Source organism: Rhamphochromis longiceps, linkage group LG3, assembly GCF_057381845.1.
Source record: "Rhamphochromis longiceps isolate RC_006_pf linkage group LG3, R_longiceps_female_GT1.1, whole genome shotgun sequence".
In the NCBI taxonomy this organism is placed as follows: domain Eukaryota; kingdom Metazoa; phylum Chordata; class Actinopteri; order Cichliformes; family Cichlidae; genus Rhamphochromis; species Rhamphochromis longiceps.
This window is the reverse complement of record NC_140559.1, coordinates 68,594,439-68,621,808: the sequence shown is the minus strand read 5'-3', so window position 1 is coordinate 68,621,808 and position 27,370 is coordinate 68,594,439. Positions and strand designations below refer to the sequence as shown.

The 27,370-nt window shown below is 40.2% G+C and overlaps 2 protein-coding genes and 1 long non-coding RNA gene across 3 annotated transcripts in view; 1 reads left to right on the top strand and 2 right to left on the bottom strand.

Moving 5' to 3' along the window:
* Positions 1 to 27,370, bottom strand: part of LOC146676531 (protein NLRC3-like) — a 183,997-nt gene that overhangs the window by 25,107 nt on the left and 131,520 nt on the right. The gene's annotated exons all lie outside the window — the stretch shown is intronic.
* Positions 1 to 27,370, bottom strand: part of LOC146676534 (carboxy-terminal kinesin 2-like) — a 296,438-nt gene that overhangs the window by 210,201 nt on the left and 58,867 nt on the right. The window lies entirely within an intron of this gene.
* On the top strand, positions 2,714 to 3,271 carry LOC146676536 (uncharacterized). The gene is made up of 3 exons (XR_014910569.1): positions 2,714 to 2,839; positions 2,999 to 3,057; positions 3,142 to 3,271. It is a non-coding gene; the product is annotated as an uncharacterized LOC146676536 (long non-coding RNA).

The following is a 27,370-nucleotide window of genomic DNA, read 5'->3' as shown; positions in this document are numbered from 1 at the left end:
TCTCTCTGTGTTGGTCTTCAGGGAGCGGAATCGCTTTCCTGACCTCAACAGAGAGAACAGTCTGTTGTTGGGATGGCTGAGGTCCTTCACGATCTTCCTGGCCTTGGTCCAGCACCGCCTGCTGTAGATTGAGTGCAGGTCAGGGAGCTCGGAGCGGATGGTGCGCTCAGCTGACCGCACAACCCTCTGTAGAGCTCGTCTGTCCTGCATGGTGCTGTTCCCGAACCAGGTTAAGATGTTTCCCGTCAGGATGCTCTCTATGGTGCAGGAGTAAAAGTTCCTGAGCACCTTGGAGGGCAGTTGGAAGTCTCTCAAGCGTCTGAGGTGGTAGAGACGCTGTCGGGCCTTTTTCACCACGGTGTTGATGTGACAGGACCATGACAGGTCCTGCGTGATGTGAACTCCGAGGTATTTGAAGCTGTCCACTCTCTCCACTGGGCACTCGTTGATGACAGGGGTCTGGTAGTTCCTCTCCTGCTTAGTGCTGAAGTCCACTATCAGCTCCTTTGTCTTACTGACGTTTAGAAGGAGGTTGTTCCTCTGGCACCAGTTCTCCAGATTCCTAATCTCCTTCAGGTAGGCCGTCTCGTTGTTATCAGAGATCAGGCCCACCACGACGGTGTCGTCAGCAAACTTGATGATGGTGGTGGAGCTGGTAGTGGCCACACAGTCATATGTGTACAGAGAGTACAGCAGGGGGCTCAGAACACACCCCTGGGGGGCTCCAGTGCTGAGAGTGGTGGAGGCTGAGACATGTCCGCCCATCCTTACTGCCTGTGGTCTGCCAGTTAGGAAGTTGGAGATCCACTGACACATAGATGAGCTGAGTCCCAGATGCTCCAGCTTGGTGGTGAGTGTGGAGGGAATTATGGTATTAAATGCAGAGCTGTAGTCTATGAAGAGCATTTTAACATAATTCCCCCTTCTAGTGTCCAAGTGAGTGAGTGATGTGTGGAGGAGATGAGAGATGGCATCGTCTGTGGAACGATTTGGACGGTAAGCGAACTGTAGTGGGTCCAGTGTGTCTGGTAGTGAAGAAATGATGAAGTCTCTGACCAGGCGTTCAAAGCACTTCATCACTACTGAGGTGAGGGCTACAGGGCGATAGTCATTGAGAGAAGCAGACCATTAAGACATTTAAAAACCAATAAAAGAACTTTAAAATCGATCCTGAAATACACGGGGAGCCAATGCAGCGATTCTAAAACCGGTGTACTGTGGGCCCACCCTCTGGTCTTTGTCAGCACACGAGCTGCAGTTTTGTAAAAGTTGTAAGGGTGATATATTCTTTTTGGGGAGACCAGAGAGCAGGGCGTTACAGCAATCAATGCGACTGGTAATAAAAGCATGCATCAACATATATAGCTGAATTTTTTTAATATTTTGTACACAATAACAGAATAATTTCAGAAAAACACAAAATGACTGGTGTCAATATTATTTGCCCCACAAAAAAGGTCGAATATAAAACAATATTGCAAATATTGCACAGTTGAAAAAAAAAAAGCACTACAGCTCAGTTGTTCCCGCCATCCTTTGTCCTCCTGTTTCCCCTCCCTCTCCCCTCCAACGACGAGTTTGATGGTGTTACGGATTCAAATATTGGGGATGGATACAAGAGGAAAAACCACAATAACAACACTGGTCCGACCGGGTTGAGTCAAACGATGATTTTAATGATCACACGCGTGGGAGATGGACACCGTACGCAGACAGCATCAGATCTCAAAATGGTGGAGCATTGATCAAACTCTTATAGCCTCTAGTGGCCCCCACCTTATCATAAAAGCCTAAACATTCACATGCTTTGTCTCACACGGCGCCTAAGCTACGACCTTGGCTCCCTGTTTATCTGCTCCTGCTGAGATGGGGCAGAAAACTCCAGTATGTTCTGTTCTCTTCTAATCAGACAAATAAGGCGATGACTTTCTGCGAACAGTATTTCTTATAACTCAGCAGTATAATGCATCATGAAACAATATCATTCATTCACAATAAATCAGCAGTCTAATGTAATGCAAATCAGTTTAACAAATGCAATAGTTATCACCTTCTTCTAATTCAGGAGAATAATGCAAACTAAAACTACATAATAATTCACAATCTTCAATTAGGGGTCTAACGTGGCATAAAATAATATTATAATACCACACTGGCAAACTTCTCCCAATGTTTCCACTAAAGGGGTTGAAAGTTATAAAGCGCCGAAGGTTAAGTTAGGTTTGGAGTAAATCATGGATGTGCGCACGTGTTTGTGTGCAGCTTGTAGTGCAAACGTGCGTGCAGAATTCATGCAGACATGTGTAACTGGTCGTTTTGAGGTAGAAAAGAGTGATGCGCGGTCAAGCTGGTAGTTGAAAGTGTCAGTCAGAGTAGAAGAGCATTGTGTAAAAATGCAAGTAATAACAAAAAAGTGCAAGTCATTAATCGCATCACCCTGAAAAACCTGAGTAAGGAGTGCAGCTCCTGATGAAAGGAGGAGCACTGAAAACCAGGAAATGATGTTTCTGGAACAGTCTGATGACTGAAGCTGGATGTTTGAAGTCTCAGTGAACTGCTTGTCTTTTCCCCACAGCTCCTCCCTCAGCGATGTATATGGCTATATGTTATGAACAATGTGCTGATGTCCGTATCAGGTAACAAACAGCGTGACACAAATGGAGAACATTGTGTCCACTCGATAATATGCTGCTCTAAAAAGGCTCCATCCTGCAGGCAAGTCGTCCCAGCTTTACTCGCACAGCCTGCCAACTCTGTTTGAACAGAAAGGACATCTGCACAAGAAACACAGCAGCCTGTCGCTCAGCACCAACCGCCTCACTGAGCGGATCAGTCTCAGGTACGATACGCCATCACAGATGCAGGGAAACAGGAGCTGTAGGTGCAGCAGTGTTAATAATGTCATGTATGATGCTACCACTTGATTTTGAGGAAGGAGGATACTGTAAACCCAATTTTGTCTGCTTGTTCTGACCTGGATATTCTCTGTTGGCCACAGAAAGTTTACCATATCTGTAAAGATTCCTGACACTAAAGGTTGTAGGAGGTGCAGTGTAGGTAAGCAATGCCGAGTTACTCTGGTCAGTCTGTTTGTTCACGGAGAACAACTGCAGACACTTAGTCCTGCTCTCTCTGTTTCAGCAAGAAACCCATACACAGATAGTACATATCTGTGCGGGGCTGTCCCATCTGGCCTGGTTTTACTCTTGTGGTATGAGCCTCTTCAAAAGTTCATGCATCTAAAGGTTTGTACAGATATGTCGAACTTGCCACCTGTTCAGATGACCCAATCACACTATTAAAACATGCTTCCTGCTGGGATTTATATAGGTAGCGTGTTCAGATGACCCAATCACACTATTAAAACATGCTTCCTGCTGGGATTTATATAGGTAGCGTGTTCAGATGACCCAATCACACTATTAAAACATGCTTCCTGCTGGGATTTATATAGGTAGCATGTTCAGATGGCCAAATCACACTATTAAAACATGCTTCCTGCTGGGATTTATATAGGTAGCGTGTTCAGATGACCCAATCACACTATTAAAACATGCTTCCTGCTGGGATTTATATAGGTAGCGTGTTCAGATGACCCAATCACACTATTAAAACATGCTTCCTGCTGGGATTTATATAGGTAGCGTGTTCAGATGACCCAATCACACTATTAAAACATGCTTCCTGCTGGGATTTATATAGGTAGCGTGTTCAGATGGCCAAATCACACTATTAAAACATGCTTCCTGCTGGGATTTATATAGGTAGCGTGTTCAGATGACCCAATCACACTATTAAAACATGCTTCCTGCTTGGATTTATATAGGTAGCATGTTCAGATGGCCAAATCACACTATTAAAACATGCTTCCTGCTTGGATTTATATAGGTAGGGTGTTCAGATGACCCAATCACACTATTAAAACATGCTTCCTGCTGGGATTTATATAGGTAGCATGTTCAGATGGCCAAATCACACTATTAAAACATGCTTCCTGCTGGGATTTATATAGGTAGGGTGTTCAGATGACCCAATCACACTATTAAAACATGCTTCCTGCTGGGATTTATATAGGTAGCGTGTTCAGATGACCCAATCACACTATTAAAACATGCTTCCTGCTGGGATTTATATAGGTAGCGTGTTCAGATGACCCAATCACACTATTAAAACATGCTTCCTGCTGGGATTTATATAGGTAGCATGTTCAGATGGCCAAATCACACTATACATAACATAAGTGGTGGCTCGTCCGGGATCTTTGGACATTTTAGTGGAGACTGAATGTCAGTTTGTTTTGCTTTTAAGTGGGTGAGTGATGGTGTTCAGTGTAATTGAGCAAACTCCCTTTAGTGTGTTTCAGCTGGGTGACTGTGCTGCCCTTCCATCGAAGCACTTGTTTGTTGTTTTGCTTTATTGTTTTAGTTTGTGTTTGGTGGCTATCCTGGGTGGGGGTACGCTTCAGAGTTTGGTAGGAGACTATATCTCTGGTCTGCTGCCTGCTCTCGAGTTCGCGTTTAAAGTTGCCTCGAGCCTGGTACACCACTGAAGACTAGGGTAGGGAAAGTAAGGGATTTGTTGTTTTTAGTGTACTTTTGGTTTTGTGTTGTAGCAGGTCAGGTAATCATTTTGGGTTTGACTGTTGTGCTCTTTTGTGTTGGTCACATGTTACTTTTTGTGTGTTCAGTGTGGCAACTTCAGATCCTCATGTAGGGGCATCCATGCTTAAAGATGCCAACTTGCTTCAGAGGAACTTTTAATTTGTTTAGGGGTCCTAGAGGAACCCTTTTAAGGGAGGAGGTGTTACGTCCCTCTGCAGCTTCTAATCGTCTCAGTGTTTTCAGCTGGTGCTAATTGGCCACACCTAGTCAGGTGTGGATAAAAGCATACCTGAGGCAAGCTTCCCGGCAGTGCACTAGTCTTTGCCTTGGTGGCACCAGCCATTTTAGCCGACCTGGTTTTCCATTTTAGGATGAAACCTCTTCTCACCCACACTCTGCTATTCATCTCTGTTTTTATGTTGCGGCTTTTGAGCCGGGTCGTAACACTGAAGATTACAAAGATCAACATTAAGACCAGTCTGTGCATTCAAAGCAGTGACAGAAAAGAGTGTGGGGCATTAACCCCCACTCACTGAAATGGCATCCAAGATGCCTTCATAACTTTAAGAAAAGGAAAGAAAAAAGGCAATAAAATGCAACAGCCTTTAAATTTGGTTTTATTTGTAGAGTAAATGTAATAGCGTACATGTTAAATAAACATTTAATTCCCACGAAACATACTAATGATATGGCAGACATCGAAACAGGTAAAAGAAACAATCATATTTATTCATTTTCATTAATTTAAAATACCCTTTACAAAGTATATATACAGAAACATAATCCAACATATGTGGAAAAAAACAAAAAAAACTGACACCCTGCTTTAAACGCACATATATAAAAGTTACTCTTTTAATAATTTCTACTTTGTTGTCCTGATGACGCAGTCGTTCACCTGCATGTGGTGCAATCCAATTAGGCTGTCAGTAGTACTTCAGGTCTCCCAGCCCTTTGCCAGACAGGAGGAGACACCAACCCCCAGGTAACTCAAAGATGTATTAATATAACATAAAACAGAGCTTTGACCTTGCAAGGTTAATATGTGTGCACACCATATAAACATTGGAAGGTGTGATGGAAAAATTAATACATTTAATAAAGAAACGATATTGAACAATAAATGGAATATTTTAAAGTAGTGACTGTAAATTAAACTAAAGTGAATCAACGGGTGGTGAGGTGTGGAGCTTACCATGTGTGGCATGCCATCACACATGGCAACTGTCATGACCAACTCAGCGTGGAAACCTGAGATGAACCTAAAAAGTAGAAAACTCAGGGTTTTTTTTTTTTAATAATTTCTACTTTTTGTTGGCAGTCGCTGTCCTGATGACACAGTCGTTCACCTGTGGGGGAGAAAACAAAACAAAATTGTCAAAAATGTTAAAGTTACAGTGAAACTTCAAATCCTTGTACAATTCAGTGGTATTTATACTGTAAACTTAATCCCTATGCTGTAAACTGACATGTAACTCTAGGAATCACTCATTTCAGCCACCTTTGCCACCATTTTCCACATTAATTAGAAGAAGAAATGAAATAAATGAATCGATTAGCTCAAAGAAATTCCACTGCAGACGAGTGTTTTGGTGGTTAAACTGCAAAGCAAGCCACGCACATGGTGCAGGCCACTTCTGTGGGCTCTATCAGGGATTTATGTGACTAGTCGACTAATTGTCACTAGTCTGTATCAGACTTACCAGTCGTTCAATCTAATTGTTAACATTTTAATTGATGCCCAATGCTGGTACATCATTGTGTTCTAAATGTTAGGCAGCGATCTACCACCAGATGGTGCACTGTTGTTGAGAAACGCCATAAATCTATTAATCTACCCTGATCTTCTTGTTAACACTGAGATCGCAGATACACGCAGAGGAAATTAGTTTCCTGAGAGGTGGAAAACCTCTCCTTTAGGAGAGCAGTTAAGTCAATGGGGGAGGGGCTCAGAGTAGAGTCACTACTCCTTCACATCAAAAGGTGACAGCCACCTTGGCCAGGAGGCTGTTCCAGCTGGGCACGTCCTACCAGTAGGAGGCCCCAGCATCCTTGGTCATGCTAGCCAGTTTACATCTATCAGCTGTGGTCAGGAGTAGTCCTTCCTGCTGCCCCCACAACCTGACTAGAAAACGGCTGTATAATGTATTACCTGAATCATTCTCGCCACACTTAGACGTACTTTTAGATTCTCAAATGATTGTCATATTTTAATAGAACATCTTTTGTAGTAATGCATTTTCATTTGTATTTAACAGAATGTGATAAATGGTTTAAGATACCTCTGCGTCTAGTTTGACAGTTTCTATTAATCAGTTCTGAAAATCAACTCAATATCTGAATGTTCCTTAGTTTTACATTAGTTGGTTAGTCTAATTATTTCCCCCTCGATTAGTCGACTAGTAAATAAGACGCCAGGAACATCCCTACTCTTCAGACAAAATGTGAGTATGAATTACACACCAAGGTATTAAAATGGATATGGAGTATGGCTTTGGTTTACCATAAACAGCTGATGTAAGGACATCATTAAATTATCTTTTTTTCTTAAAGAAATCTACTTCATCATGTGTAATATTTTATATCATGTGTAAGTTCCATCACAACCTGCTGTGGTTTTATTTTGAAATGTTTTTATTGTTGCATGCTGCACCCAGTGTGAATGTAGAGATTTGTGAATTTCATCAGTAATAAATGTTTTTGGACCCTTTAAGGCTGAAAGCGTTTGTCACACTCATATCACAGACGTCTAACGTCATCTTGTTGGCCACACTAACTAAAGAACAAACAAACAAACAGCCCACCTGTAGCATTTCTACACATTGACCTCCACAGAAAAGTGTCAGTGTTAAAGGACCTACATGACATAAAGCAGATCATTGTAATGTTGTTGCACACTGTTGCAGTAATGAATGTCCTAATGTGTATATTGTCAATTAGGGCTGCCACAAACGATTATTTTGATAGTCGACTAGTCACCGATTATTTATGCGATTAGTCGACTAATCAGATCATCATCCACTGGACGTAAAACTACAGCTTATTGCACCAGCAGCATCTGCTCTTATATAACTATCATTAGCTTACAGCTTTAAGCTTTTAAGGTGCTAACTAAAAATAAAGACAAGATGATAGTTTATTCAATTTTAATGAAATTTGCAGATTGTTTCGGTAAAGTTTAATAAACTCCTTGCTATCTAAAATATAACAGGACACCGGAGTATATTCTCCAGCATCTCACACTTCTGATAATCAGCTGTCTGCTTGACGTTTATTCAGCTGTGTAAAAACTATAACTTTAATCTCAGCCAAACCGATTTACTCAGGAACAAATAAAATACAAAAAAAAAAAAAAAAAAAAGCCAAACAACAACATTTTTAATTTATCTAAGTGACTCATATATATTTAACCTGAGTCGCGAAAGACGGCGGTGGGTTTGAAAACAATTTGCCGGGAGTCCGGTGTTCTCACGGTGCTAGTGACCTAGCCCCCGGCTAGCTATCGAGCTAGTGACTAACAGACGTCTCCGAAAACGCCGGAGCGCTTTTGAAAATATGTGGTGTCCTGATAAACTGAGCCGATATTTGAGGTTTACACAGTTACATTCTCGCCTGAAAATATGTTAAACGTTTATTTTGTGACCCAGAAAGAATAATAAGAGTAATATTAAAACTAACTAGCTACCGCCATTGTTGGAAACTAAGCTGGGCCGCGCTATGAATTCTGGGACACAGCTGCTTCTTCTTCTTCGGGGTTTAACGGCAGCTGGCATCCTTGTACATGCTGTGCTGCCATCTTCTGTTTCAGTCCGTTATTACACTCTTAAATCCTGCTATTATTCCTGCGTCTTTTGCGATCTTACAAAGCTTCAAACGACACGTCGACTATTAAATCAGTCGTCGACGATTTTGATAGTCGACGTAATCGTGACTAGTCGACAAATCGTGGCAGCCCTATTGTCAATAATAATGTGGATACTCAAATTGCAACTCAGTCTGAAGAATCTAAAAACGGTGAGTCGAGATTTTTTACCTATTTTTTTGGAGAAATCATGGGTGACAATAAACAGGCAGTTGCTATGCTTCTACGTTTAATGATGATTACTTAACCTGACCTGCATCATTTTACACTCAGTGGTCACATCACATCTCACTGCTGTCAAAGAGTTCATTAAGTTGGCACAGGTCAGCAGTCCTCCTCCACCGCTCTCTGTCCCTTCAGCAGGTCGATGCCAGCACTTCAAGCTCTTTCAGTCAGAAACCTTTGCTGACCAGCCAGTCCTTCAGCTCATATCGAAGTGACCTTTGACCTTCACGGTCATGGTGATCACATTGACCTGTGTAAGCAGCTCTTTCCCCATCACCTCCTTCAGGTACTGCCTCACGTCCTTCTCTAGAGCCCGAATGTCACCCTCCCTTTTCCATATCAGCGTTAATTTCTGGTTGCTATTGGTTACATCAGTGTAAATCAGGATGTCGTGTCGGGAGCTGCAGATCATGTAGGGCAGAGACGAATTCGGGCAGATCCCGCAGTAGGCATCCAGCCTGATGGGGTAGGACCAGTGTGTTTAGGCAGAGTGGGGATCCGTGATGGTGGGATGAGCCGCTCAACAGCTGAACTCTTCACTCTTGGTAAGATGTTGAAACTGTTTTGGGTTCTAATCGTAGGAATAGACAGTTTTTAGGTTATATAAAAAACTTTAAATTGGTCTGAATTGATCATAATGGGAACAAGTTGTTGAAAAATCCTTCCTGAATATGCATCTGAACAGACCCAACAGAGCACCTCAGTAAAGGACTTTAAATTCTTATCACTACAAAATTTAATAACTGGGCAAAGGACAGACGCAACAATACTGATGATTACAACCTCACAAAGAAAACAGAATGTATGTTGTATCACTCAACACTAGAGGATATATTAGCTGTGTCAGTTGTTAGACTTGAAACAACAGCTTTATTGTCCACATTTTGACTTTAGTCTGTACAGTTTGTTCACTGACCTTCTGTCCCTCACTGACTCAAGTGCCTCCAGATTTGAACAGTGTTGGTCAAGTTACTTGAAAAAAGTAATCAGTAACTAATTACTGATTACTTCCCCAAAAAAGTAATCCCGTTACTTTACTGATTACTTATTTTCAAAAGTAATTAATTACTTAGTTACTTAGTTACTTTTTAAAAGCACGATTTACAACCTGAAGCGGTGATAAAGTGATAGATCTTTCAGCCCAATTCTACTTTTTCTGCATAATCCATCATACAAAATGTAATCAAATGGAAAGGTCTCTTTTTAAAACTTGTTTTATTAGTTTTAATCTTTTAACTTTATGCATCAAGCAAAAATTTAATTATATGCAACATTCTCTGACTTGAATAAATTAGTTTAACATTTAAACCTATTTTCTGCACATTCCAGCACATAAAATAAAATATTTTTTGTGTTTACACTCACTCTTTCAAATAGATGCAAGTAAAACACAGAGTCAAAGCATGACATCTCTCATGATCAGGGCTGGACTGGGACAAAAAAATCAGCCCGGGCATTTTGACTAGAGACCGGCCCACCAGGTATTATAGGAAAAACCATAAAGCCTTTGAATGAAAACAAACGTCGTTGTGACAGTGATGTACACTGTCTTGTTGGTACATATGTATCAATCTAATAAACTTAAACCTACACCATCCTCCCTATTCTGGTATTCTAAACAGTACTTCCTACAAAACTGCTCAAAGAAGTCCTGCCATTAATTAATTCTTCGATCTTAAATATGACCAACCTATCTCTAATGATCGGCTATGTACCACAGGCCTTCAAGCTAGCTGTAGTTAAACCTTTACTCAAAAAGCCATCTCTAGACCCAGCAGTCTTAGCTAATTATAGGCCAATCTCCAACCTTCCTTTCATATCAAAAATCCTTGAAAGAGTAGTTGTCAAACAGCTAACAGATCATCTGCAGAGGAATGGTTTATTTGAAGAGTTTCAGTCAGGTTTCAGAGCTCATCACAGCACAGAAACAGCTTTAGTGAAGGTTACAAATGATCTTCTTATGGCCTCTGACAGTGGACTCATCTCTGTGCTTGTCCTGCTAGACCTTAGCGCAGCATTCGATACTGTTGACCATAATATCCTATTAGAGTGATTAGAACATGCTGTAGGTATTACAGGTACTGCACTGCAGTGGTTTGTATCATATCTATCTAATAGACTCCAATTTGTTCATGTAAATGGAGAGTCCTCTTCACACACTGAGGTTAATTATGGAGTTCCACAGGGTTCAGTGCTAGGACCAATTCTGTTTACATTATACATGCTTCCCTTAGGCAGCATCATTAGAAGTGTCACGGTTTGCGGGGCAAGCCGTGTGGATTTGTAGTAGGACCAAAAGGACGGCAGTTCTGGTGCAGGTGGGTGTTTATTTATGATAGTGGGTCAATACAAACAGCAAGGGTGGCAAAACATGAAACTAGAAACCTAAACTGGGTAAACTAATAAGACAAACCAGAAACGAAGATGCAGGGAGGTCCGGGGAAATGCATACGGGGAGACGCAGGGAGACCGAGGGGAAACAACACAGACGAACCAGCGATTACTAAGACAGAAAATACAACTTAAATACACTCAGAACACAGGGAGATTACACACAGGTGGGAGACACAGTTGGGAGTGATTAACATGACGAGACCAGGGAGGCAAACTGAAAACACTCACATAAGACGCAGACCTTCACAATAAAACAGGAACACACGGGGGGGGGGGGAACAGGATAAACACCAATTAGAGAACAGAACCAAAATCGCGAAGAGAAAACACAAAACGCTGGGTCAAAAGGACCCAGGATCATGACAAGAAGACATAGCATACATTTTCACTGCTATGCAGATGACACCCAGCTCTATCTGTCCATGAAGCCAGATAACACACACCAATTAGTTAAACTGCAGGAATGTCTTAAAGACATAAAGACCTGGATGGCCGCTAACTTTCTGCTTCTTAATTCAGATAAAACTGAGGTTATTGTACTCGGCCCTGAAAATCTTAGAAATATGGTATCTAACCAGATTCTTACTCTGGATGGCATTACCTTGGCCTCCAGTAACACTGTGAGGAACCTTGGAGTCATTTTTGACCAGGACATGTCCTTCAATGCACATATTAAACAAATATGTAAGACTGCGTTCTTCCATTTGCGCAACATCTCTAAAATTAGAAATATCCTGTCTCAGAGTGACGCTGAAAAACTAGTTCATGCATTTATTACTTCCAGGCTGGACGACTGTAATTCATTATTATCAGGATGTTCAAAAAGCCTTCAGCTAATCCAAAATGCTGCAGCAAGAGTACTGACAGGGACTAGAAAGAGAGAGCATATTTCTCCTGTTTTGGCTTCCCTTCATTGGCTTCCTGTTAAATCCAGAATTGAATTCAAAATCCTGCTCCTCACATACAAGGTCTTAAATAATCAAGCCCCATCTTATCTTAATGACCTTGTAGTACCATATCACCCTATTAGAGCACTTCGCTCTCGCTCTGCAGGCCTACTTGTTGTTCCTAGAGTATTTAAAAGTAGAATGGGAGGGAGAGCCTTCAGTTTTCAGGCCCCTCTTCTGTGGAACCAGCTTCCAGTTTGGATTCAGGGACAGACACTATCTCTACTTTCAAGATTAGGCTTAAAACTTTCCTTTTTGCTAAAGCATATAGTTAGGGCTGGACCAGGTGACCCTGAATCCTCCCTTAGTTATGCTGCAATAGATGTAGGCTGCCGGGGGATTCCCATGATGCATTGAGTTTTTCCTTTCCAGTCACCTTTCTCGCTCACTATGTATTAACAGACCTCTCTGCATTGAATCATATCTGTTATTAACCTCTGTCTCTCTTCCACAGCATGTCTTTATCCTGTCTTCCTTCTCTCACCCCAACCGGTCGCAGCAAATGGCCGCCCCTCCCTGAGCCTGGTTCTGCCGGAGGTTTCTTCCTGTTAAAAGGGAGTTTTTCCTTCCCACTGTTGCCAAAGTGCTTGCTCATAGGGGGTCATATGATTGTTGGGTTTTTCTCTGTATCTATGAAGCGCCTTGAGGCGACTTATGTTGTGATTTGGCGCTATATAAATAAAATTGAATTGAATTGAATTGAATTACTTAGCCGAAACCCAAAGACCGCTTGGTTGAGTTAACTTCCTGAACTATCTACACCAAAAGAACAAATCCTTTAAAAATATGATCCTGGTTCCAAAAATATGGGGTAAAGATAAGAAGGGAGGAGGGAAAGAAGAGGAACTAGGAAAAAGATGAAAGAGTATAAAAAGTAGACCAAGCCTGGACTTAACCTCTGCTAACTCCTAATGAGCTCAGTAAAACTGCTGAGGTGGTTCAGGGAGGATTTCACAGCAGGCTGTTTGCACATCCCTGGATTTCAGACATCCACTCTTCCACTATTTATGGGCCTCTGCTGCGCTTCAGCTGCTGAACTGCGCAGTTTGATTGCAATTCTCTGTGAGGTTGTGTGACGAGAAAGAGCCCGTTCTTCTTAAATATTCCACGTGGCCAGTTTTTAATCGTAAATTAGGATCATGTGCTGTGGCTTTAACAGCTTCACGTGTGGAATTTTAAAGACACTCTGAGACAATATCTGTAGATCATGTTGTTGTGTTACAAGTCAATATAGAATCAGAGCAATGTTTTAACTTCTTTTGCTGAAATAATCTACCAGTGTTAAAAAGTGACATGCCAGTTGCTCTGATGTCCGCTGATCAAACAGTGTATAAAAAGTATAAAAAGTAGACGTGTGTTTTGACAGGTTAGAACGTTAAAGCTTACCAACACTAATTGTGCCTGTCCAGTAAATAATAGAACTATTTCTGAATGAAATAAGCCTGTTGTTGGGCAGCATCTTTCATTCTTTCACTATTAAGAGTTTAAAACTAAAGACGACTTGAATAATTTTGACTCACATAATGAAAAGAGAGGTTTGTTTTACTTACCCTGAAGGCTCTGAGGACTGCTAATGGGTCATCAGTTGTGAGTCTCTGCAGGAGTGCTGGCCAGCAGCGACGAGCCATAGGCAGCAGTTCATTTTCCCTCTCACTCAGCACCTGAACGCACAACTCCAGCACGTCTAGTACCTAAAGACAAAGACGCACAACACACCTAACAATTATCTCTGTTTTGATCCTGATTATATGTGAGCTGAAACTAATTACTGAGGTCTTCATTGAGAGCCCAAACTCCTGAGCAGGCACGACTTCAGCACAGACTTATTTCTGTTTCACTCCTGGACCAGACTGAATGTTTTTCCTTGATGAGCATTACACCACTGAACAGTCATCCACACAGTTCTGACAGGATGAATTGTACCAACGCTGGCGGTCCTACCTTCACAAGAATGATTATTTTTGTTATTAGTCCAACAGTTGACTCTACGTAAAACTACTGATACAGTACCTTGAGTCGGAGCCTGAGGCTGGGATCAGACAGCAGATGAATGCAGCGCTCCATAACATCCTTAGTGATGCTGAGGTGGGAGGGAAGCTCTGCTTTCACATCAGGACTACCAGTATCTTCAACATCCTCACACTCAGTGGGAGGGACTTCTGCAATGGAGCACATGTACAGTTAGACTGCCAGTTTAGCAGTGAGGTTCGGATTTCTATGACTCTTAATTACAATGATCCATCTCCTCTACACTCTGAATCTAAAATAATCACCACTACAACCTATAGCTTATATTCCACTGGCCCTTAGACAGACCTATTACCTTGGTCTTCAGTGTTATAATCATCCTCTATTCCAATGCCCTCTGCCAGTTCTTTCTGTTTGCGGTAATTCAGCAGGAATTGGCGAATGCTGAGGTCTTCCTGGTCACTGGAGCTCTACCTGGAGCTGACAGACATACTGGTCCTGCAACAATTGGAAGGAAACCACCTCGCTAAAGGAAAAAAAAGACAACAATATCAAAATAGGTTTGATTACAATAAAATAAGTCAGTTAATCAAAATCAGTGTGACAGAGATGCTGATGTTTTTGAAAAGAGCCCATTAGTGACATTTAATTCCATATTTTTACCGTGACGGCTTGTAAAACTGCAAAAACTGCAAACACCTATAGTGCCGCTATCTAAATATTATTATGAATATGAATTCTATAACAGAAAACGACTGAGCATTTAAACCATCACGATGTATTAAATGTTTCCAAAGATACTGATAATTTGATAACAAGAAAAGTTAGTTCTCCTCAAAATGCACCTGACTAAAAGTGGGATCAACCAGTACATATAATATTCATCCTGCTACATTTAGAAAGTGGCAACAACAGTAAACATGAGTAACTCCACCGTGTGTCTATCCGGTCTTTAAGTGATGACGTGATCAATCCTACTTCTGGGCCCAAACTACTCTGCATTTAATAAGGCTGTTGTGTTTTTAACATGTTTTAATGCTTTGTAACTTGTTCTATTTAATCTCAACAAGCCCCTTACAAAAAGTAAGCGATCACTGTCGGCCTCTCTCAGTTTTTATTACAACTATTCATTTTAAAGCTCAGTTTTTAAAACCTTACCATGTAACTACAGCCCAGGCAATGCAGCAGCACATTAATGACTAACCTGTATGTGGATGGATTATCTCAGTTGTTCTCTTGACTGAAGTTTGGTCCGTTTACAGCATCCTGCCATGCCACTGCATTTGTCCCTAACCATCGGGAACCCTCACCTTAACTCTTATCCAGTGGAAAAAAGTTCCCCTTCATCACTGTGTTAATGTTATGCTAACATAGCTGTTTCGCTAGTCACATAGCACATCACTATATACCAGCTAGCCAAACTTCAGTAACCCTACAAACATCACTGCTGCTTACTTTCCTGTCTTCATGTATTTTAGAAGTGATAGCAGAGCTGTGCCTTTTAATTTGTTTTAGAAATCCCTCAGTCAAAACCTGGTATATTATATTTAGACGGAAACTAGTGAGCTAACTCTCTGCTAACTTCTAACTTCAGACAGATTTTTAACTCTCAGTGATCATTTGACTTTGGGACCTGCAGTGTAGTTTGGGTCCAGACACGCTAATGACCAGACTTAAAGACCAAATTTCGGGTCACTTTTGCTGGTCCCAAGCCCCAATAAAGAAGCTAGCTTGAAGCTTGACATAAAAAACAATAATTGCTAAGAAAAGTGTAATTTGTAGTTCTAAATATATTCTAAATGCATTTAGATCGTTTTTACTCACTTTATGTCTCTTCCACGATGTTACGTCTCTCTCCTATGTTGGTTACAATTACATAAGCACTTAGCAGGACAGTGGAAAAACCCAGGGCCACAGTGATACTGAGAATTCCAGGTGTTCACTGTCTTCAGCAACCTTACGAGGGCCGGTTGAACGGCTACAGTCTTATCATACACGTGCAGTGTTCCTACAAGCCATAAGGTTACCTTGAGTGAGGAAGATGATGATTGAATGTCCGTCTGAGTCCATAGGTTGAGGTGCAAGCACATTTCTCCCATTCTCCACAGAGGGCAGTGGCGCATAGGTGTGACGTCACTAACACTTTAAAAGATAGAGTTTGCACAGATGTACAATCAAATCTTCTTCTATTTAAACACAAGAGACAGCAGGTCTATTTGCAGTGAGATGTAATACTCCGATGAATTTTAAACACGCTATAACATTTCACACATCGTTATGAGAGGAGCGTTTCTGAGGCAACGACAAAAGGCTGGTTTTCAAGGGGATATTTCTGAATTTTCTTTTTCGCTTTCCATCTTCTCTGCATCACAGCACAACAATTGGATTAATAAACCTGCAGCTGAATAGCAGCAAAGGGATTTCAAATATTGCTTCATCGCTAATAATTTCTGGTGTTTGTATCTAGTCATTTCTAGACAGTGCAGCCACTCCACCACTAAATATTCAATTTATGTCTGCAGCAAAATTCCAGCTTTTTTTATTCATTTTTTCCCCCCCAAGCATGACTGAGTGCAGACAAATCTACATTGTGGTCATAACTGTGTTTACTGTTGTTTACTGATTTAATCCCCTTGAATACAGATGAGCCAGGATCACAGTTTTAATGAGTGCCAGGTGGGTGCAAAAATATGTTAATTCAAGGTCATGTCAAGGGGTTAAGACTCACTGTGTTTCAGGTCAGCGGAGCCACAGCTCTGACTACTGCCACCTGTGACCCACTATGTTATTACTTTAGAAGGAAGAGGTGAGGTGATAGCAATGATTAAACATCCACTTTGTTAAAAAGAGCTGAAAGTCAAATACTGGAAAGCCACGTGTACTATTGGATTTTACTTTGCTCCAAGCAGATCTAATCTATATTTCAGAGGGAAAGATCTTTGTCCCAGGCCAGCACTGCAAAATCATCTGAAGCAGTCATTTAACAGAGAACAAGCAGCAGTTAGCCACACTTTGGACAACCTCTCCACTAAGAAGCTGACCTACATTCTTAAAGCAGCCAACTTTGAATGCTAAATCCTGCTGGGTTAGAGTTGAGAGACACACAAAGAGAATTCTTCTTTATACATATTCTACTATGACTGCAGCGACAACTAATACTGTTGTCTAATGCTATCTGGACACTTGACTCTCAGGGCAGATGTTCATAATGATGATGACAAAAATGTGGCCAATGTTTTAACACAACCTGCACTAATGATTGTGAGGAATATTGAAGCTCTAACACCACATGTGTCTCATTCTTACATAATGCATCACAAGTATTACTAGGATCAATGAAAAATAAAGCATAGCTGTGCTTTTTAACCATCTGTATTGAACATCTGGATCTCTGCACTGTGACATAAAATAGAAATCTTATGTAGTACATAAAATTTTTCCCTTTCTCCATCACAGATTATAGACATTCGAAAAACGTCAAACACTTAAAAACTGAAGACAATCTGTTTCGTCTCGTATTTTAAAAATGGCGTCAGGTGGTTGCTGTCAGTGCCTCTGTCAGTGCGCCCCAGGGTGGCTGTGGCTACAATGTAGCTTGCCATCACCAGTGTGTGAATGTGTGGATGACTGGATATGTAAAGCGCTTTGGGGTCCTTAAGGACTAGTAAAGCGCTATATAAATACAGGCCATTTACCATGCTGTGCACGTGATGAAATTGTATGTTTAATGATTTTTTTCCCTGCCATTATTCAGATTGAAGACTCGTGGAACACAAGTAATAACATGATTAAGTACTCACTCTAATGCGATTACTGAGTTCAGCAAAAGTAATGAGTTACCGTTAAAATACTGCATTAAAGACAAAGTAGTAATGCTTTAATGGCTAAAAATTATGATGCATGAACGCTTCCCGGCCAATGCAGCCTTGCAGTCTGCTGTATCATTTCTGTCAGACAACCTTCAAGTAACCCGTCTTAAATCTGACAGCCACCTTCTGCTTTTCCGACTTCATGCCGTTTCCTGCAGCACCACATGGCTTTTTGCTTTGACTCCTCAATCACTTTCAAATGAAAACAAACTGTCCCACAGAGGGAAGGACAAACTTTTAAAAAGTCCAAAATAATCCTTTCAGGGAAAACAAAACAGGAACTACTACTCATTCTAAATCTGAGTGGGACTAGCAGCGTATAAAACCAACTGTGGAGTCGACGCTGTTGTTTTAACATAAAGCACCGAGGCAATACTGTTCCTAAAATTCAGTGGGACAATTTTTCAAAAAAAAAAGGAAAATACTGTGTGGACTGAATTCCAAGCAGAAAGCTACACGACAAGAGTAAGAAATGCTTTTACCAGAAAGTACAGCACAGGAGGACTTACAACAGCCATTAAAATGCACCCACATTTGGGTTGAGCGACCTCTGCATCAAACAGAGAGCATTACTGTGGAGAGCACAGATACAGGACTTTCCACTGCAGCATTCAATTACAGCAGTGTGGTTCAGAATGCAAAAACAGCTGGTGATAGTACAAAAGAGCCGTGTAATGCAAAAAAATTGATGAGAACATACCTGTCTCTCCCCACAGTGTGTCATGACTATCAATTTGCACAGCGTGCTCATTATTCAACGCCAGCAAGCCTCTCACAACCTGCCAAAAAAGAAACTTAGATTAATGACATGCTGTTTCAGCAGAAAAAAAAAAAATCAAATAAACCTTTGAGAGGTTACAGTATACAAAATGCTAATCTTAAAAAACATTAACAAAAACGCGCATTCAAATAGTTGAACTTTAAAAGGGTCTTTTCTGCATGCAGGTTGACTTCACTTGGCCCAGTTATGTTATTCTAATCCAGGCCTTGGGAGCCAATTCCAGCTAACGAGGGAGCCAAACTAAACCTTGAGTCTACGTCTCACCGGGGCAGCTGAAGGCGCTGCACTGTTATCGATTGTGAATCTACATGCAATTCTGAACAGTACTTCTGGCTTTGAGTCATATTCACAGAGAACGCTGTGTGCTCATTTTTATTTTATATATCTATAGTTCCTTCTGATCTTTAAAAAAAAATAAATCAGAAATTCTTTGTGAAGGCTGTTGTGAAACCATGCAAGAAAGAAAAGGTCTTGTCTCACTATTAAAACTGGAAAAACCAGGATCCTGTGTGGCTTAAAGTATGTTTTTTGTACATCCATGTTTTCTTTCTTTTGTAGCGAGAAACAGTACAAAAAAAAGGGCATTTATGTCTATGGATCTGGTAAAATACATGCATGTGTGTCAGTCAGACCTGTGTGTGCCCCATGCTCGAGGCTGCAATCAAAGCCTGCTGCAGAGCTTTGCTCTTCAGAGAGCAGTCCTGCTGCTGCCCCTCAGCACTCCATTCTAGCTCCAGCAGGTACTGGATAATCTCAAGGTGTCCTCGTAGGGCAGCATGGACCAGAGCACACTGGCCACTCTTATCTACATGATCAACCTGGCAAAAAGAAGATTCTTGGTTTTAATAAACAGAAACAGCAAAAACCTGTGAGGTAAATGTACCGTATGCATGGTTCAGACGCATTTTTCAAATTTAAGTAATTTTTACGCACTTTCAAAGTCCATTATCAAGCTTTTCCAGTACATTACCAAAAAAAGAATGAATGTTTCAATTTGCATTACCTCAATAAGACCATGTAAAAATTGAAACAAATCATCTTAGGTCGACTTAAAAGTCCTTTGTTCTCCTTTTGTTAAAACAGAGAAAAATGCACCACACGAAAACACTGAAAAAGGAAATGGTTGATTTATATGCATATAGTGTACAAACTCAAAACACATATTTCTCTTAAAACAGAAAGATGTGCAAATGTGAACAAATCAACTTAAAGATATTCATCTCCACTTGACAAAAAACAACAACCACACAAAACAAGAAAACTGCACAAATTAATAAGTCTTTAATCATTAATAATAATTAATAATTTTTGTGACACAAAAATAGGAGACAGATGTTTGTTATTTTAACTAGTTAAGCACACATGCCCAGAGAAATGGGGGCAAAAGGGAGGAGACCACGTTTAATCGATTATAACACGAGGTCAGAAATATAAGTGCTGACATGAATAGTGTCCACAGAAACCTCTGAATCTCAGCTAAAAACTCATGTAAACCATGTCTACAAACACCAAACAAAGCAAAGACACCAGACAGTTAAAAGAGCAGTTACTGCACCATGAATCTGTGGACAGGTAATATCCATATTTTGATTTATAGGTAATTTAATAGGTAACTTCACATCTGAGCAGACAAGTATCACATGTGGAGTTCCCCAAGGTTCCATCTTGGGACCCCTTCTGTTTAACATCTACATGCTCCCACTGGCACAGATTATAAAGAACAACAAAATAAACTATCACAGCTATGCAGATGACACACAAATATATATCACAATGTCACCAGGAGACCGAGGCCTTGTACAGGCTCTTGGTAAATGCATTGAGGAAATCAATGACTGGTTGTGCCACAATTTTCTCCAGCTAAACAAAAACAAAACTGAGGTAATAGTCTTTGGCGCCAAAGAAAAACAATTACAGGTCACCAGAGAACTTCAATCTATACATCTAAAAACCACAAACCAGGCGAGAAATTTGGGTGTAGTGATGGATGCAGACCTAAACTTAGAAAAACACATTAAGACAATAACAAAGTCAGCTTACTATCACCTCAAGAATATTTCAAGGATAAAAGATCTGATGTCTCAACAGGACCTGGAAAAACTAGTCCATGCATTCATTTTTAGTAGGCTTGATTACTGTAACAGCATCTTTACAGGTCTACCTAAAAAATCAGTCAGACAACTACAGCTCATTCAGAACTCTGCTGCTCGAGTCCTCACTAAGACCAAAAAAGTGGACCACATCAGTCCAGCTCTGAGGTCCTTACACTGGCTGCCTGTCCGTCAGAGGATAGACTTTAAAGTTCTGATGCTGGCCTATAAAGCTCTGAATGGTTTAGGACCAAAATACATCAATGACCTCCTGACCCAGTATGAACCTTCCAGATCCCTCAGGTCATCTGGATCCGGTCTTTTATCAGTTCCCAGAGTCAGAACCAGACACGGAGAAGCTGCATTCAGCTTTTATGCTCCTTATATCTGGAACAAACTCCCAGAAAGCCTCAGATCAGCTGAAACACTCAGTTTATTTAAATCCAGGTTGAAGACTCACCTGTTCTCAGCTGCATTTGAATAAAGCACCAAATCCACACTTTAAGCTTAAATTTCAAAACTTACATTTAACTACTGATTTTATCTACTGTTCTGATTTTATCTGTTTTGATTTTATATACTGTTTTGTTTGTTTGTTTGTTTGTTTGTTAATTAGTTAGTTAGTTTATTTGCTTGTTTTAATCAATTTTAAATCATGCTTTTTATTTGTTCTTGTTTCTAATGTCTCTGTAAAGCACTTTGAATAACCTTGTTGTTGAATTGTGCTATACAAATAAACTTGCCTTGCCTTATGATTTTCTGGAGTTAAATGTGAACTGAAGCATATTTTCAAACGTGTTATATGCTATAAAATACTTTTAAAAATTAGGTGAGGGAAATAAAAAATCATTTTTTCTATGTTTGAGTCACAGTAACTTTGACATAGTAACATCTGCAGTAATATTTACAGCTCTGATGACATCTCACCAGTGTTAGCTTTATTTTGACACCAAGACTGTTTACACAGAGTTTGTAATTGCAGAGAAATACATTTATTTTGGTCATTTCCTTTTCAAGCAGGAAGCTCACCCTTCTTGGTATACCCTTTAGATGAATACAGAGTTTTTAATTAAATACATATTCTTTAAATAATGTTCCCTTTTAGAAAAAGTAGGATAATTAAAAAAACAAAACATTTATTATAGCTCTGTCACGTAGAAAAAAACCTGTCTTTTTTCTGTGGTCTGTTATATAACATTAGGGGTGTTCGTGGCAATTAACTTTTTAATCGACTAAGCGGGTCAAGTAAGAAACACTTAAATATTAAGTTACATTTGAAAACTGTTTAAAAAAAAACATATCCCCATTCCACATTCCAAAATGTCATGTGACAATCTGATTGGCTTAGGAGTGATGATGTCACAAGGATGTCACAAGGATGTCACAAGGATGTCACAAGGATCCTTTGAAGTTTTTCTATAAATAGGGGTGAGAAACAGCAATTTTCAGTTCGTTTCTTCGCAGCCTTTGTGTTTGCAGCCTTCAAACGTTGACTACAGAAAAATTTGGAAACCTCTCAGAGTCATCGGATACAAACGCCAACATGTATCCAAGATTACGGCAACCGAGACAAAAAGATTTCGCCGCCTCTCCTTCCACGCGTGGCCGGCCAATTTCTCCAAATGGCCTCTTATCCATCCAAAGGGCATTACAGGAGAGTAGGAATGAAAACAACCACCTCCAGAACAAAATTCGACAAATTGAAGAAGAAAAACGTCACCTGGAGAAGAAGTGCTTACAGATGGAAGCACAAAACAAACACCTGGAAGAAACACTACAGCGCCAGCCCGACATCAACATTATTAATGAGGGCTGGGGGATCAAATTTGCTCAAGCCAGAGAGCAGATTGTATCCCTCATCAAAGAAAACAAGAAAAAGAGCGCTGAAGTGAAAGAAATGTCCGAGCAGCTTCAAGGCAGGAAAGCGACGATTGATAAAATGGAGTGGGATCTGCAATACATGGACCAAATGAATCACCTGCTCCAAAGAAAGCTTGATGAAGCTGAAGAAAAAAATAAAGAAGTCCTCCAACAGAAGGAACAACAGGACACAAAGCAAAAAGACCTGCAGCGCGAGCTCCAAGGCATGCAGGAAAAGTACAGAATGGTGAAGGCAGAGTTGGAACAAACATTGGTCCAAAATAAAGACCTCCTTCAAGAGAAAGAGCAACAGAAAGAAAGACTGCCAGAAGAAAAGTGCATTATCAAGGACTTTGAGAGTAAAAATCTAAAGTTGCAAGGATTCTGTGATGAACTGAAGGTCAAAACAAGTGAGCTGGAGGGAGAAAAGGAAACACTAGAAAAACGATGCTCACACATGCAGAAAAAGATTGATCACATGGCCAAAAACAACTCAGAGCTCATTAAGGGGATATTGTTGGAATTCAACAACTTGAAGCGGGAAAACACAGAAATGCAGGCCCAAAAGCAAAAACAAGACAAAACGCATGAGGACCTGCAGTGTACGCTCCGCGATATCCAGAAAAGAAATGAGCAGCTAGAAGGCCTGCACAAAGAAGATCAAGTGAGAAATGCAGACCTGCAGAAGGCAAAGCTGACACAGGAGGCAACATCCAAAGACCTCAAAGAAAAGCTTGAAGAAACACAAGCAACATTAGAACAGGTGGAACAAACATGCAAGAAACTAGAGAGGCAAAACACAGAAACCATCGATGAGTTGAGAACCCTCATCCTGGACAAAAAGGCGCTCGTGGAAAAGTCCATGAAAAAGAAGAAAAGATTCTTCAGCTTTTTCCGGTAGAGGGACAATACTGCTTCTTCAACTGATGTAGCCTCGTCTTGCTCCACCTCTGTTCACCCCCCCAACCAGTCCCGGCAGTTGACTGCCCCCTCCTGAGCCTGGTTCTGCCGGAGGTTTCTGCCCGTTTAAAGGCAGTTTTTCCTCCCCAATGTCGCCTAGTGCTTGCTCAGAGGGGATTGTTGGGGTTTTCTCTCCTCTACCTTGTTTCGTTATTTACTTGTTAACTTTTTGCTCTTACTTCATTTAACCTTGTTTCGTTATTTACTTGTTAACTTTTTGCTCTTACCTCATTTAACCTTGTTTCTTTATTTACTTGTTAACTTTTTGCTCTTACCTCATTTAACCTTGTTTCTTTATTTACTTGTTAACTTTTTGCTCTTACCTCATTTAACCTTGTTTCTTTATTTACTTGTTAACTTTTTGCTCTTACCTCATTTAACCTTGTTTCTTTATTTACTTGTTAACTTTTTGCTCTTACCTCATTTAACCTTGTTTCGTTATTTACTTGTTAACTTTTTGCTCTTACTTCATTTAACCTTGTTTCGTTATTTACTTGTTAACTTTTTGCTCTTACCTCATTTAACCTTGTTTCGTTATTTACTTGTTAACTTTTTGCTCTTACTTCATTTAACCTTGTTTCGTTATTTACTTGTTAACTTTTTGCTCTTACCTCATTTAACCTTGTTTCTTTATTTACTTGTTAACTTTTTGCTCTTACCTCATTTAACCTTGTTTCTTTATTTACTTGTTAACTTTTTGCTCTTACCTCATTTAACCTTGTTTCTTTATTTACTTGTTAACTTTTTGCTCTTACCTCATTTAACCTTGTTTCTTTATTTACTTGTTAACTTTTTGCTCTTACCTCATTTAACCTTGTTTCGTTATTTACTTGTTAACTTTTTGCTCTTACCTCATTTAACCTTGTTTCGTTATTTACTTGTTAACTTTTTGCTCTTACCTCATTTAACCTTGTTTCTTTATTTACTTGTTAACTTTTTGCTCTTACTTCATTTAACCTTGTTTCTTTATTTACTTGCTTGTTTAACTTTTTTTTCAACTTATCTAACAAAATAAAACAGTTGAATTTATCCTTTGAGTATTGTTCATCTAATCTTTACAGAGTTTTTCCAAAACACTTTCAAACATTCAGATCTGTCTTTCATTTTCTTCTTGAAACCTCATGAACGGTGAACTAAAAACTCTGGAACATGGTTTGAAACACTGAAATTGTTTCAGCTGAAACTGGCAAAGTCATACGTGCGTGTGTGAGTGTCACAGGTGATATGGTGTCATTAGTCCGGTCATCATGTTTAGGCTCATTCACTCCAGAATTATTTAGGCCAAATCTTTAAAACAGTGTCACTGCACACACATTTCAATCACACAAACGCAGGATTAATTCTTTGCAGTATTTTATCTGATTTATTATGAGAATGTCATGCCTGATCATTTGCACCCACAACATCAAAAATGGGGGCAAAAGGGAGGAGATCACGTTTAATCGATTATAACACGAGGTCAGAAATATAAGTGCTGACATGAGTAGTGTCCACAGAAACCTCTGAATCTCAGCTAAAAACTCATGTAAACCATGTCTACAAACACCAAACAAAGCAAAGACACCAGACAGTTAAAAGAGCAGTTACTGCACCATGAATCTGTGGACAGGTAATATCCCTATTTTGATTTATGATTTTCTGGAGTTAAATGTGAACCAAAGCATATTTTCAAACGTGTTATATGCTATAAAATACTTTTAAAAATTAGGTGAGGGAAATAAAAAATCATTTTTTCTATGTTTGAGTCACAGTAACTTTGACATAGTAACATCTGCAGTAATATTTACAGCTCTGATGACATCTCACCAGTGTTAGCTTTATTTTGACACCAAGACTGTTTACACAGAGTTTGTAATTGCAGAGAAATACATTTATTTTGGTCATTTCCTTTTCAAGCAGGAAGCTCACCCTTCTTGGTATACCCTTTAGATGAATACAGAGTTTTTAATTAAATACATATTCTTTAAATAATGTTCCCTTTTAGAAAAAGTAGGATAATTAAAAAAACAAAACATTTATTATAGCTCTGTCACGTAGAAAAAAACCTGTCTTTTTTCTGTGGTCTGTTATATAACATTAGGGGTGTTCGTGGCAATTAACTTTTTAATCGACTAAGCGGGTCAAGTAAGAAACACTTAAATATTAAGTTACATTTGAAAACTGTTTAAAAAAAAACATATCCCCATTCCACATTCCAAAATGTCATGTGACAATCTGATTGGCTTAGGAGTGATGATGTCACAAGGATGTCACAAGGATGTCACAAGGATGTCACAAGGATGTCACAAGGATCCTTTGAAGTTTTTCTATAAATAGGGGTGAGAAACAGCAATTTTCAGTTCGTTTACTTCGCAGCCTTTGTGTTTGCAGCCTTCAAACGTTGACTACAGAAAAATTTGGAAACCTCTCAGAGTCATCGGATACAAACGCCAACATGTATCCAAGATTACGGCAACCGAGACAAAAAGATTTCGCCGCCTCTCCTTCCACGCGTGGCCGGCCAATTTCTCCAAATGGCCTCTTATCCATCCAAAGGGCATTACAGGAGAGTAGGAATGAAAACAACCATCTCCAGAACAAAATTCGACAAATTGAAGAAGAAAAACGTCACCTGGAGAAGAAGTGCTTACAGATGGAAGCACAAAACAAACACCTGGAAGAAACACTACAGCGCCAGCCCGACATCAACATTATTAATGAGGGCTGGGGGATCAAGTTTGCTCAAGCCAGAGAGCAGATTGTATCCCTCATCAAAGAAAACAAGAAAAAGAGCGCTGAAGTTAAAGAAATGTCCGAGCAGCTTCAAGGCAGGAAAGCGACGATTGATAAAATGGAGTGGGATCTGCAATACATGGACCAAATGAATCACCTGCTCCAAAGAAAGCTTGATGAAGCTGAAGAAAAAAATAAAGAAGTCCTCCAACAGAAGGAACAACAGGACACAAAGCAAAAAGACCTGCAGCGCGAGCTCCAAGGCATGCAGGAAAAGTACAGAATGGTGAAGGCAGAGTTGGAACAAACATTGGTCCAAAATAAAGACCTCCTTCAAGAGAAAGAGCAACAGAAAGAAAGACTGCCAGAAGAAAAGTGCATTATCAAGGACTTTGAGAGTAAAAATCTAAAGTTGCAAGGATTCTGTGATGAACTGAAGGTCAAAACAAGTGAGCTGGAGGGAGAAAAGGAAACACTAGAAAAACGATGCTCACACATGCAGAAAAAGATTGATCACATGGCCAAAAACAACTCAGAGCTCATTAAGGGGATATTGTTGGAATTCAACAACTTGAAGCGGGAAAACACAGAAATGCAGGCCCAAAAGCAAAAACAAGACAAAACGCATGAGGACCTGCAGTGTACGCTCCGCGATATCCAGAAAAGAAATGAGCAGCTAGAAGGCCTGCACAAAGAAGATCAAGTGAGAAATGCAGACCTGCAGAAGGCAAAGCTGACACAGGAGGCAACATCCAAAGACCTCAAAGAAAAGCTTGAAGAAACACAAGCAACATTAGAACAGGTGGAACAAACATGCAAGAAACTAGAGAGGCAAAACACAGAAACCATCGATGAGTTGAGAACCCTCATCCTGGACAAAAAGGCGCTCGTGGAAAAGTCCATGAAAAAGAAGAAAAGATTCTTCAGCTTTTTCCGGTAGAGGGACAATACTGCTTCTTCAACTGATGTAGCCTCGTCTTGCTCCACCTCTGTTCACCCCCCCAACCAGTCCCGGCAGTTGACTGCCCCCTCCTGAGCCTGGTTCTGCCGGAGGTTTCTGCCCGTTTAAAGGCAGTTTTTCCTCCCCACTGTCGCCTAGTG